Source organism: Fomitopsis serialis (genome assembly GCF_022376445.1).
Source record: "Fomitopsis serialis strain Sig1Antser10 chromosome Unknown B0H18scaffold_276, whole genome shotgun sequence".
In the NCBI taxonomy this organism is placed as follows: domain Eukaryota; kingdom Fungi; phylum Basidiomycota; class Agaricomycetes; order Polyporales; family Fomitopsidaceae; genus Fomitopsis; species Fomitopsis serialis.
In genome coordinates, this window is record NW_025955236.1 from 21,667 (window position 1) to 33,881 (window position 12,215).

The window sequence follows — 12,215 nt, forward strand, 5'->3', positions numbered from 1 at the left end:
TTTTCAAAAGGGCGAGTCGGAGCCCCTTTCAGATAGAGGTTTAAAACGGGGGTGCCGGAATTCGAGACAAACGACAAGCGAAATTGGCCGACGTGCCTGGGAGATTTAGAGCAGGTGTTGAGGACATAACGTTGTGAGCGCGGGAAGGCGTCCAGCGGCGATTGCAATTGGATGGCGGTAGCGGATCAAGCAGCAACTAAGTACAAAAAAGCGAACACAAAGACATACTGCCAAGACGGTGCGAAAATATGACAAGAGCGAGATTCGAACTCGCGCCTGGATACCCAGATGAGAAAACCCGCATAGCAGGTAAGCTTTCGCTTGAGTCACACGCCTTGGACCGCTCGGCCATCTTGCCTCAAGACCTAGCTGTGCGGGGGCAATGTTCGGACATGCGTGAACATATGGCGCGAACCTACATGTACCGTGTGTGCTTCCCTTTGTATTCGCTCTTACCTGGGGTAGATGACAACAAATGGCCAGTCCGACGGATGTAATGGATGAAATCTTGAATTCGAAGGCATCTAGTACCTGTGCATCGCTTGTCACTCGGCTAAGGAGGAGATCTGGGCATGCGATGACCGCCTTGTATCCGGCTACCATATTCGTCGAAACATCGCTTTGACCCTCCGGACGCCACTCAGGCCCCTGGCCGTAGCCCATGCCTTCCCAAGCTTTGGCCCTGCGGTCATTGTTCTCGAAACATTTAAAGCGCGCGCGCTGCGTCCCACTCTTGCATCCCAATTTCTACCATCCCCCGTGTGCCCTGCTCCTACCTCCCTTGCGACCTACCCAGTACCTATCCCTCTCCGAGTTGAGCCTTAGCACACTCTACGCCACACTCTGCAACAATGAGCAGCTCTCCTTTGAACGCAACCGCCCTTCGCGCACTCAAGCGCCACGAGATCCAGCAGCTCGCTAAGGTACGTGTCTCATTCACGCGTCCCTCCAGCTAGTGACTCATGCGGCGTTCAGCGGGAAGGCATCCGCGCGAATGGAAAGACAGAGGACATGATCCAGGCGCTGATGGCCAAGCGCTCCGACGGTGTTCAGCTGTGAGTTGCCCTTCTCGTCAGTGGTGTCGGACGATGGGTTTGACGCAGCTGTAGGCCGGAGAAAGCACCGGGACCCGTAAGGAGGTCGACGCGCCTCAACGCGACAAAGCCCAAAGAAGAGGAAAAGGCAGGGGAGGTCGAGGTGGAACCTCCGGTCTACGGGGATAGTGCACCGCAATGTACGTCATCGTCCGGATTACATTGACTGTCACTCACCACCTCTTAGATGTCCCACCGAAGCTCAAGAGGAAGGTGAAGGCCACTACAGAGAACACGGCTGACGAAGAGGAAGTGGCCCCCCGACGACGGCGCACCGCGACGCCACCGCCGCCACCCCCACGACAACGCGAGCAGGATATCCCTGCTCTGCGCCCCACCATCCCCGTCCCCGTGCCAAAGGCTGGCCGGAGAGGTACGCACACCTGCCTTTGATTGCAATGCACCACTCACCATAGCGGGCGTAGTTATGGGCGCAGAGCACAACCCTGCGACAGCCCGACCGATGCCTGAGTTCGTTCACGGGTCGTCTACACTCGTGAACAATCAAGGTCCAGCGCAGCGGGGCGAGCGGGAGCACCTAACAACAGGTGTTCCCACTCGTACGGCAGCGCAGGACGACAATCATTCAAGATTGCCAGACGGCGTCTTGTACCGCACCCAGGAATCCTCAATAGCACGGGCTGGTTCTCAAGCAGGGACCGAGCAGTCCGTGCCTCGCATATCGACCCCCCGTCCCCAACAGATGGCCATCTCGCCCGCCTACGTCTTCCGCCACAGCTCTGCCGTCGGTCTGCGCCCTCAGCAACCACTTCCCCGCCATCCCCAACTCCCACCCTCCTTCACGCGGCTTCCTCCCCCGCCCGTGCAGCCCGAGGCAGGCCCATCAAGGCTGCCTAACCAGGCCGGACCTTCGCGTCTCGCGCCATGGTCTCTGTACCAGCCGGAGGCAGGTCCCTCAAGCCTGGCATTCCCGCGTCCCTCGCCACCGCAGAGGCCCCGCGCCCCGTCTCGTCTGCAGCCTCAAGCGGCGCCCTATCGGATGGGCGCGCCACCAGTGCTCGGATGGCCACCAGCGCCACAGACCCTCGCACCCCCGCCCCAGCCAGAGGCCGGTCCTTCAAGACACCAGATCGACCCACGAGACACCCGCTTCAAGTTGCCCGCAACGCCTGACCATGTACACCGAGGTCGTCACCAGCGTAAGTCGTCGTGTCGTCAAAGATCTCTGTGTTACTCACCTGTCGTTATCTGTAGCCGTCGTGCCTCTCCGCAGAGAAGAGACTGTTGCGCGGCAGCCTCGCCCCTCCACGTCTCAGCCTCGCCATGTCCCTACGCCTGCCAAAATACCCTCGTCTGCGGGTGCCGACCAGGAGAACGCTGAGGCACACAATGGCGCCACGTCTGCACCTGCACCTGCGCCCCTTCCACAAGCTGGTCCGTCGGGCCAACCCAACGACGCCTCCCTCAACGCAGACGAGCCCATGAGCCCGCTCGACCCCATCTACAGCCGTTTCATGGCCTCCACGGCACAGGATGCATACCCCGAGCCCGTTGAAAGCATGGAGATCAAGATGCGAGCGTATTCCGCCCTTCACCAGCAATTCGTCGAAGACATCGCTGACATCAACTCTGAAGAGGAGGCAGCGGAAGACGAGGAGGACACCAGACTCGCAGAGATGCAGCAACAGTCCAAGGCAGCGCACGCCGCACGCCCGGAGCCCACCAGTGGAGTCAGTGTGGTAATCGCGCAGGATATGATCCAGAGTGGCCGCCTCGCCTGTGAGAAGTCCCGGGGCATCAAGCAGAAGAGGGAGAAGCTGGCCCGTATCCTCGAATACATGCAGGCTCAGGCGGACATGGTCGAGGAATGGACCACCGAGATGCGGGCGAAGCGCCTCGTCCTCGAGCACATGCTCATGATGCAACTGAAGGACTGGGAATCAGGCTGGATGGAGGGCAAGTGGAAGCCGTCGCTGGCTGAGATGATCCAGATCGCAGGCGAGCTGCAGCAGGACGACGACGACGACGCCGCCGCCAGTACACTCGAGCGAGGCGAGGAGAATCCGTTTGCAGGGCCGCGAATGCACGAAGGCGACAATGGCTTCTTGCGCAGCGACGACTCCGAGCTCGGCCCTCCGAATCGTCTTCAGCCGGCGTTTGAGTACCGGCCACGGAGTGCTCGTCCAAGTTTCAGCTCGTCGCCCCTGCCACCACCACCCCCTCCTTGGTCTGAATCATTCCCTGTCCGCATGCGAGGCCAGCCAGACCCAGTGACTTACTCTCGACGCACTCCGGGCGCGCCATCTTCCCGAAGGCAGGCCGAACCGGACATCCTCGACGGCGATTCCCCCGAGTCACCCGACAGTGGGAGGCGTCCGAAGACTTTGCATCCGTCGAGGATGGTCGATGAGGCTGAACGAGGCCCTCGCGCCCAGCCACAGGCAGGGCCCTCTCAGCAGGCTGCCACCCGCCAGATAGGTCCGACCGGCGCATTCGCGCTGCAGCCTGCACTGTTTCCTTATCCGGGCCAGCTGTGGGGCCCGTCCGTCTCCACAGAGTACGGTTCCTCGGTCTCTCAATCCAGGAAGCGGCGGCGGAATGAGGACGATGATGAGGCGGACTCCAAGTGGGAGTCTAGCAATGAGAGGCACAGGTAAGCATTGACAACATCAACGTCTGAATCTCGTGCAGTCTGCTCACCCTGACTTTGCAGTGTTTCTCAGCCGATCGCGGGTCCTAGCCAGCAGCGAGGGTACGTCCACAGACCCGTCCCAGGCTCCAATGGCTTTGAAGGCAGCGTCCCCGAGCCTGACTATCCGTGGGCGGGACGATATACCCAGCAGGGCGGGTGGCGGGACCTTCATGGAACGCACATCTCGCCGCTGCCGTCGCCGAAACGTGCCCGTCGCGAGTGATCGTAGGGTATTCATCCATTAACATCTCCGTGTTGAGCAGTGAGCCCGCTGCGTTGTTTAGTATACCCGTCTGCGTGCCGTACAGTATACCTGGCTGCATATTGTGCAGTATACCCACCCGTCTGCGCGTTGTGCAGTATACCCGTTGTGTTTCTTTGTCCTGTTCTTCGGAGTGTATTAGCGTCTTTTCCTCGGATACCGGCATAATCGAAAGTTACTTTGCACGGACCTGTCTGTTCGCGTGATCGCGATCGATGTAAGACAACTGCGAACGACTCTGCGGCTTGGACATAGAACGTTTGCATCTACGCGGCTGTCAGGCACATCCGATGGACATTGCAGTCAGTCAATGCCCCATGCGTGACACACAGCGTACACCTGGGTGTCATCGCGGGCTCCACCCTTGGTAGACATCTGTGGCAGAGGGGACAGAAGTACGAGTCGTGGACCGCCTAGTCCCGCCTAGCTATGCGCTCATACGCCGTCCTCACAGGTCTCAAGCACAATGACACGATCCACATCGATGAGTCGCATCGCCGAGCATACTATACCGCGCCTCTCGCCTGTGCATTAGAAGGGCGCCAGTCAGCGCTCGAACGACGAAGGAGGACAGACTCGCCCTCCATGGTGCGAGAGAGCGTGCCGTGTATGACCGACCGCAGTACAGATCCGTACTCGTTGGGGACGTCAACCTGAGTACTAGTGGCGAGCGCTAACGTTGACGAAGTTGTCACTAACGTGAGTGAACTGATGCTTTGAGAAAAAGACAAGGGAACTCACAAGGGCACTAAGCGAAGCTTCAGGTCCATCGCTGGACGACTCAGTGAGGGAGCAACAGCCATCGCAAGAGTGCCACTCCGAGTCAAGAGACGAGGTCAGCGACAACGAAAGGGAAAGAGCGAGCGGGCCATCCCATCCTATCTACCCCGGTTTTTTTCTCGCGGCCCGTATCCGCATTCTCGGGAGCCAGGAAGGTACAACAATGGCCTGCGACACGCGGAGACAATCCAGGAGGGTTGGCAAGTAGACGCCCTAGTGACTATACGGGAGGGTGTTCTCGGTTCGCGTGCTCATCCGGAAGGGTTTCGGCTGAACCAAAGGGGACGTGCCGATCATGAACACACGCAATGCGGTGTCCTTTGTCGAGGAGCACTGGGATCCCGTAGGACTCGAATAACCATTCTGGACGGACGAAACAATGAACATCTTGGACAGGATGGCGAAACAACGGCTGTCCACTCACCAAGAGCAATGTTTGGGTAGGGAGGCGAAGACGAAACCTGTGAGGATTCCGCAGTTAGACGAGGATCGGGATATCGAGAGCGCGTGCGCTACACGTGTCGTGCCGACACGAACCACTGGACGATCCGCGAAAAAGGAGCGTCGCATTACGCAGGGACGGGGACCTAGATTCAAATTTCGATCTTCGGGCGTGGATCACGATGGCACAGACACGAAGGCGGACGTAAACCATTCCAACTTACTAGCTTCAGGCGTTCCGCTTCGTGAGAGCGAGGCGACGGAACGACCTGGAACGAGACCTTTCCTTTGCGAGAATGACGTCGAACGGTTACAGACTTCGACTCATGGCGTCGCGTGGGTGTTCGTTCCAAGTTCGTGTGGTTCATTCCGACGATCTCGCCTCAGCGACTAAGGTTCAGTGGCACCCATCAGCAGGTGAAATCCGTGCTGCGCCCGAAGCACCGAGTCTGCCCATCGATGGATCTTCGTCGAGAGTCGTCCACCGCGCAGACTGTCTGGGCATTCGATGACGCACGATCTGAAGGTGAAGGGCGAGATGGCCATCTTAGCACCACCTTCCATAAATGTAGAACAATGGAAACACGTACAAGGGCTATTGGCGACTGCTCGCCATGGAGACCCAGGCTCGTCCAATGTGGCGTAAATCTTGGTGTGCGTGGTTGCCGGCGGTGAAGGGGGATTTGATGCTCCGACGGGGTTGGCCACAAATCTCTGCATATAAAGGAGTAGAGTTCGCCTGCCAGTCTGCACGTTCTACATTCGACGCGCTACGTAGTCCATAGCGGAAGTTCGAGGTGAGTTCCTACAGCTGTGCGCCAACACGAAGGATCGCTCGCTCACCTTGTCCGCACTGCGCAGGCTCACGGGTCATGCCAGACAAGGGAAAAGGCAAGGCGGTCGACGACCACCGCGCCGTCGGTCCCGAAGAGAAGCCCCTCTCGGAGTGGACTTTGGAGGACATCCGCCGAATGCAGAAGGAGAACCCAAACCACCCCAACCTTCAACGGGAGACTCACAAACACATTCGCGCGTATTGCGAGAAGGTATTCAAGCAGGTGCATGATATGCGCGAGAGGAGAAAGCAAATGGAGGCGGTCCTCGAGGATACGGAGCTGCGGCTGAAAGCGAACGAGCTGGTCCTCAACAGAATGAATGAGACTCTCCGGGACGTCCAGAGGACGATATACCTTGCATACAGCCCCAAGGCGAGGTTCCTCGCGGCGGACATCAAGTACGCGTTCGCCGAGCGGACAAGGGCTAGCAATGATCCTATACAAACGGGGTACGAGCGCTGGGCCCTGGACATGCTCGGGTTGTGGAAAGACGCGGGTGATCCTGTGACCTTCTGGGAGCACATGAAGGATATATTGCCACCCGACTTCGAGGAGCACCTGCCAGAGGCCGAGGCAGCGAGGAGGGAAGCAGAGGAGGACGAGATGGTACGTACCAAGTGTGACTGTGAGACGCGCTCTCTGACGACAGCATATTCAGTGGATGCTGCCGAGCGAACGTGACGCCGCTGAGGCGCATAGGCAGAGGCTGGAGCATAATATCCTCAATATGCCTGACTTGTAAGTGGCAAAGCACGCTTTCCCCGTGGGACGGGCCCTCGAATGTCTCGACCTGTGTATATTTTCAGCATATGCAAATATGATTATGAACCATGCACATTCCTCCGGGACAGCTGCACCGCGGGTACTCACGGCTCAGACAAGATCAAGGGGCACGCACGCGCACGACCAGTACGTACCCTGCGCGTGTGCCCCTTGGACTGTCCTTCGACGAGACAGAAACGAGTCCACGCGTACTTACCAGTTACTGCGACGCGGCTTTGCCAGCGAACCGGACTGAACAGAGTCAAGTTAGGCAATGTAAGTTAAGCAACCAACAGATATATGTCGCAAACTGTTGAGTCAATGAATGCCACAGAGATGTAAATTCTACAACCGCAGTCGTTGGCAAGTTGATGTCGCGGCCTGACTTGGAGTCGGTCGTCCAGGGTCGTCCGCATCGAAGTATGTACGGTCACATGATGGACCGGTCGACCGCGTTCGCCGTTCTGGTTGCTCGCGCGCAACTGTTACTTCATATTTCAATGTCTGATACCTCGCCAAGTGCCTCGGCTTGAGCATGCCATGCGATGTCTGCCTGAGAACATTGTGAATTGAAAAAGAGGCAACGTAGTATCAAACGGCTGTGTACTGTGGTCAATATTAATGTTATTGCATTCCGACCCCACATGTACAGACTCCAGAGGCGGCCTTGGCAAAGTTTAAGTGGACTTCGTCTGCAGATCGGCTGAGGCCCGAACAGCACCGTCGGGGTCATCACGATGCCCTATCAGACTGTGCTAAGTAGTAGCGGGTACCACTTAGCGCCTTCGAATGAAGGCGGCCAGTGTTAACAAGGATATCCGGAGCCAGCGGAGGTTGAAGAAATTGTCTACTCTGCCCACGGGAGACTACGGCCAGTGCAATTCATGCTGATGCTCTTTTCAAAGATAGCGTTGATCCTCAGGAAGGAGTTGCGATGCGACGTCAGAGAATGGGGTACCGGCTCCGAGAAAGGAGGGTCGAGGAAATTGTCAATGTCCAAGTCTGTCAGACTCAGAGGGCAAAGCTATATGTCGCCTGTTGAAAACAGGATCACCCAGTATGCATGTCAATGAGCTCGGGTCATGACAATATTGAGGAATGTATTACTCACGTCGGCGCAACACCGTCTTCATTCGTTGAGGTAGAGCTCGTCAGAACCTGATCAAACACAACACACATGGAGGGTGGGCGGTGGTCATACATTGATGACCACCAAGACGTCTGTGACTGTATTCCACCAGCACCCTACTACAGCTACTTGGAGCTAATTAGACAAGACATTTCACCGCGAGGAAGTTGCAAAGCACATGCTAGTTAGCGAGACATATCATACAGATATCTACTGTTCGTTCGAATAAGTCGTATCAACGAGTCGCGAGATTGCGACTGTTCACAACCACGAATGTCGTTCATGCGCTGATTGCCACGGAGCCCGTCGCACCGTCCTTCTTGCCAGCAGCCGCAGCCTTGGCTTGCGCGACAGCCTTTTCCGCCTCGGTTTTCTTCTCCTCCATCTCCTTGACTTTCTTCTCCAGCTCCGCGGCACTCTGGCTCTTGTTGAACGTCATGCTCTTGTGATGGCTGGACGCGCCCATGGTGCCCGTCTGTGGCGCAGGGATGGTCTCTATTGGGCCGGTCGCCGAAAGCCCGCGGTGGAACGACGTCGGAAGCACGCGGCCTTCAGGGTGCTGGAATGGGCAGTTCGCCCGTGTGCATGCCGTGCCGAACTTGCAGGGTATGGAGGCAGCGTTACTCGGTGCACGGGAAGGATGGGCGAAGGTACAGTTGGGCCGCGTGCATGCAGCGCCATATCGGCAGAGCGTCGGGGATTGTGGGTGCGAGTGGGTCACCGGAGGTGCGGGAGACGAATACGTGCTGGGTTTGAGTTGTTCTGCTGTTGAAAGTGATTTAATTGTGCATTCATGAACGAGAAGACGAAGCACGTACCATTAGGGTTCAGCACAGCAGGGCTGACGTGGGCCTTGATACAGTCCTTGTCCTTGCAGTTCTTGCCATTTACGCAGGCTTCGTTGCTCAGGACCACACCACTCTCTGGCGTGGCCACAGGGGATGGGTGGGAGTATCGACAGAGCGCGTTCGTGCATTTCAGACCGAACTTGCAGAGCGTCGGTGATTGTGGTCGCTCAGGGGGTACAAATGCCGAGTGGCTCTGTGCAGATCCGCTTGTCGAGGGCGTAATCGCTAGAGGAGGTGCGACCTGGACAGGTGTTGGCGCGACTACGGCAGGTGCGGGAGCACTAGGTGTCAACGGTGCTTGCTGGGCACCATTCGGCGCTCCGTTTGCGGCGTGCATAGGAGCGTTGTGACTGGGTTGACCTCCTCTGCCACGGCCGGCACCACGAGGACCGCCTCTCCCCCGCCCTCTCCCCCTGCCATTGTCCATCCCACCCGCCTGTTGCCCCTGCACCCCGTTCATGCCCCCGTTGAACATCTCCATGTCCCCACCCATGCCTTGCTGCATCGGAAAGCCACCGTTTATCATGCCCATAGCCCCCGCCATCTGCGTCATGAGCGCCATCTGGTTCATCATCATCTCCTGCAGCATCACCGGGTTCCCCATCGCCATATCCAGGCCGCCCATGCCGCCCATCGGGAAGCCGCCACCCATCATCATCATGTTCGCGTCCGGCGAGCCGTTGGTGATATTGTCTATCCGCGCTTGGATGTCATCTTGCGCAAATGGTGCGTGACCGTTGCGTGAGGGGCCCATGCGGTCGAGCAGACTCCGCGGGCCACCACCTCCGTGCTGCATCGCGCGTGGGCCAGTTGGAGGCCCGTCCATACGTCGGGATTTGTTGGCATGGCCGGTGGGTGAAGGTGAGCGCGCGGACGCTAAGCGCTTCTGTGCGGTTGGGGAGGTGGAAGGAATGGCCTGTGAGATGGCTTGCTGGTAGAGCGGTGCGCCAGCGCGAGGACCGCTTGGCGGTTTTCGTACTGTCTCTGCCAAGTGTGGGGGAGATTCGCGGCGCTGAGTGGATGTCGAGGCTTCGGGAGCGGGGGGTGCTGCATCAGGCGCGCCTTTGGCGGCTTCTTCGAAAAGCCAATCGACGAAAGTAGGATCTGCACAAGCAATGAACTTCAATTCTGAGATACTACATGGATACTCACCAAACTCTGTTCCAATCACTGTTCAAGCTTGTCAGTACAGAACGACATGAAGGACGATAGTCAGACAACTCACGATCTTCCAGCTCCGAAGATATTTGCTCTAGCATCCAAGACCGTGTCAATCTCCCTTGTTTCGCTCTCAACATCTGAACGAACCTTTCGTCTTGTTATTGATGATCATAATTGTGATGTATTCAGCCATGACTGGGTCTGCAACCACCGTCAAAACCCGAAAGCCTGCACGCGCATGACCACATACCAGCCTCCGTACTGTAACCCCTCTTCGTGAGTTCATCTTGGATTGATGTCTAAGCAAGATGTGAGCTACTAGACACGATATGCGATGAAAGCTATGGGCGAACCTGCAAGGCCGTCGCCCGCTCCGTCCCGATAGTCAAACCGAACGCCATCGTCAATATTACAGTCTGAGAAGTTGGTGTTCTCGCAAGTCAAGGTCTGAAGCGAAATATCTGGGCTGTGTTCGTCCGCAGCTGGTCGTAAAAGAAGGCAGGAGGGTGTCGTGGTGGACGACGAGGGCAAGAATTGTGGGTGATGTTGGATCTGACGTTATCTCACCCTATTGGGTTTGCGAGAGAAAATAATAGTTTTACTTAGTCTAGATTTGGTTATAGGCCCAAAAAGTCAAATTCATTGGGAGTCTCAGATTCAGAACGGAGTCACTCTCCTCCGTTCCTTCCTCTTCCAACCTTCCTCTTGTTTGCGTCGACTCGCGTCGGGGCGGTCCTACATCGTAGGATGGGACTCCTACGACTTCAACCAGGCCTTAAACGAATTTTCCAGGAGGCGCGGAGCACACAGCTCGTTCGGCAGTACCACGTCTCTCGACCGCGATATGCAGCTCCTACCAAGCCTGTTCGTGCAGTCGCACAGGCGGCCGTCGGTTCGTATGGCAAGAAGGAAGGTGACCACGTCTTGAACTCACCGTCCGAACTCGCTCGCAAAATTTCCGCGAAGGTTCTCCCCCAAATACCGCGCCCGGACGTGCGCAAGGTCCTCATCGTCGGCAGTGGAGGTCTCAGCATTGGCCAGGCGGGAGAGTTCGATTACTCTGGTAGTCAGGCGTTGAAGGCTCTTCGCGAGGAGGGCGTCGACGCCGTCCTCATCAACCCGAACATCGCTACATGGCAGACGTCGCACCAATTGGCGTCGGAGGTCTACTTCTTGCCCATCACCCCGGACTACGTGGCATACGTCTTGGAAAAGGAACGCCCGGACGGCATCCTCTTGACCTTCGGCGGTCAGAGTGCCCTGAACGTCGGCATCGAGCTCGACCGGATGGGTGTCCTCGAACGGCTCGGTGTGCAAGTGCTCGGTACCCCCATACGGACGTTGGAAGTGTCGGAGGATCGTAATCTTTTCGTTCAGGCATTAAAGGGTACGTACATCTTCACTATCCTCATTGCAACTCTCCTCCGCGCCGGCACACACCTCGTCTCAAAAGGTCGGAAGTAGCTTTGGGACATTTTCTCGGTCACGTGATCGAGACAGGAGCGTATGCGCGAAGCCCTCCAATTATGCCCTGCGGATCATCGCTTTGCTGGGCACATACAATACCGCGTCGTGGAGTGACGGTTGTTTGTTGGAGCGCGATGCCGCGAAGGGCGACAGACATTGCATCGGGCGTTGTCGCTTTAGTCGGACACATGAGTGTTCTGTCCTCCGTGGCAATCGCTCTCAGCGTGTCCTTGAAGCACGATGTTGCGTCCTGGGTGTGAATATGTGTTACTGAAGCAGTTCTACAACCATTTTTTACTTCGTTGTAATGCCTAATCCCGCCCAAGCGAGCCGTGCGGCGATCACTATAGCGGTTGTCAGCACGCGAGCACTGTGCTTTGTGTGGAACGTCCAACATAATGGTCCCAATCGCAGTCTTAGACGGCAATGCTGATGTCTCATTATCATTATCATAGAAATCGACATTCCGGTCGCCCAGTCTACCGCCGTCTCTTCGGTCAATGACGCGCTCGCTGCCGCCGACAAAATCGGCTACCCGGTTATTCTTCGATCTGCCTTCACACTCGGTGGACTTGGGTCTGGTTTTGCGAACACCCCGGACGAACTGCGCGATCTCTCGGCCAAGAGTCTCAGCCTGAGCCCTCAGGTGCTGATTGAGCGGAGCATGAAGGGCTGGAAGGAGCTTGAGTACGAGGTCGTTCGCGATGCTGCAGATGTCAGTATTCGATTCGCTTCAGTCCCTAGATCTTGCTGATGGTCGACTCAGAACACGATCATTTGCT

General features: G+C 57.2%; 1 non-coding gene across 1 annotated transcript; it reads right to left on the reverse strand.

The window, feature by feature from the left end:
* Positions 1-249: 249 nt before the first annotated feature.
* Positions 250-358, reverse strand: B0H18DRAFT_t161. Its single transcript has one exon. It is a non-coding gene; the product is annotated as a tRNA-Leu (tRNA).
* Between the last annotated feature and the right edge of the window lie 11,857 nt (positions 359-12,215).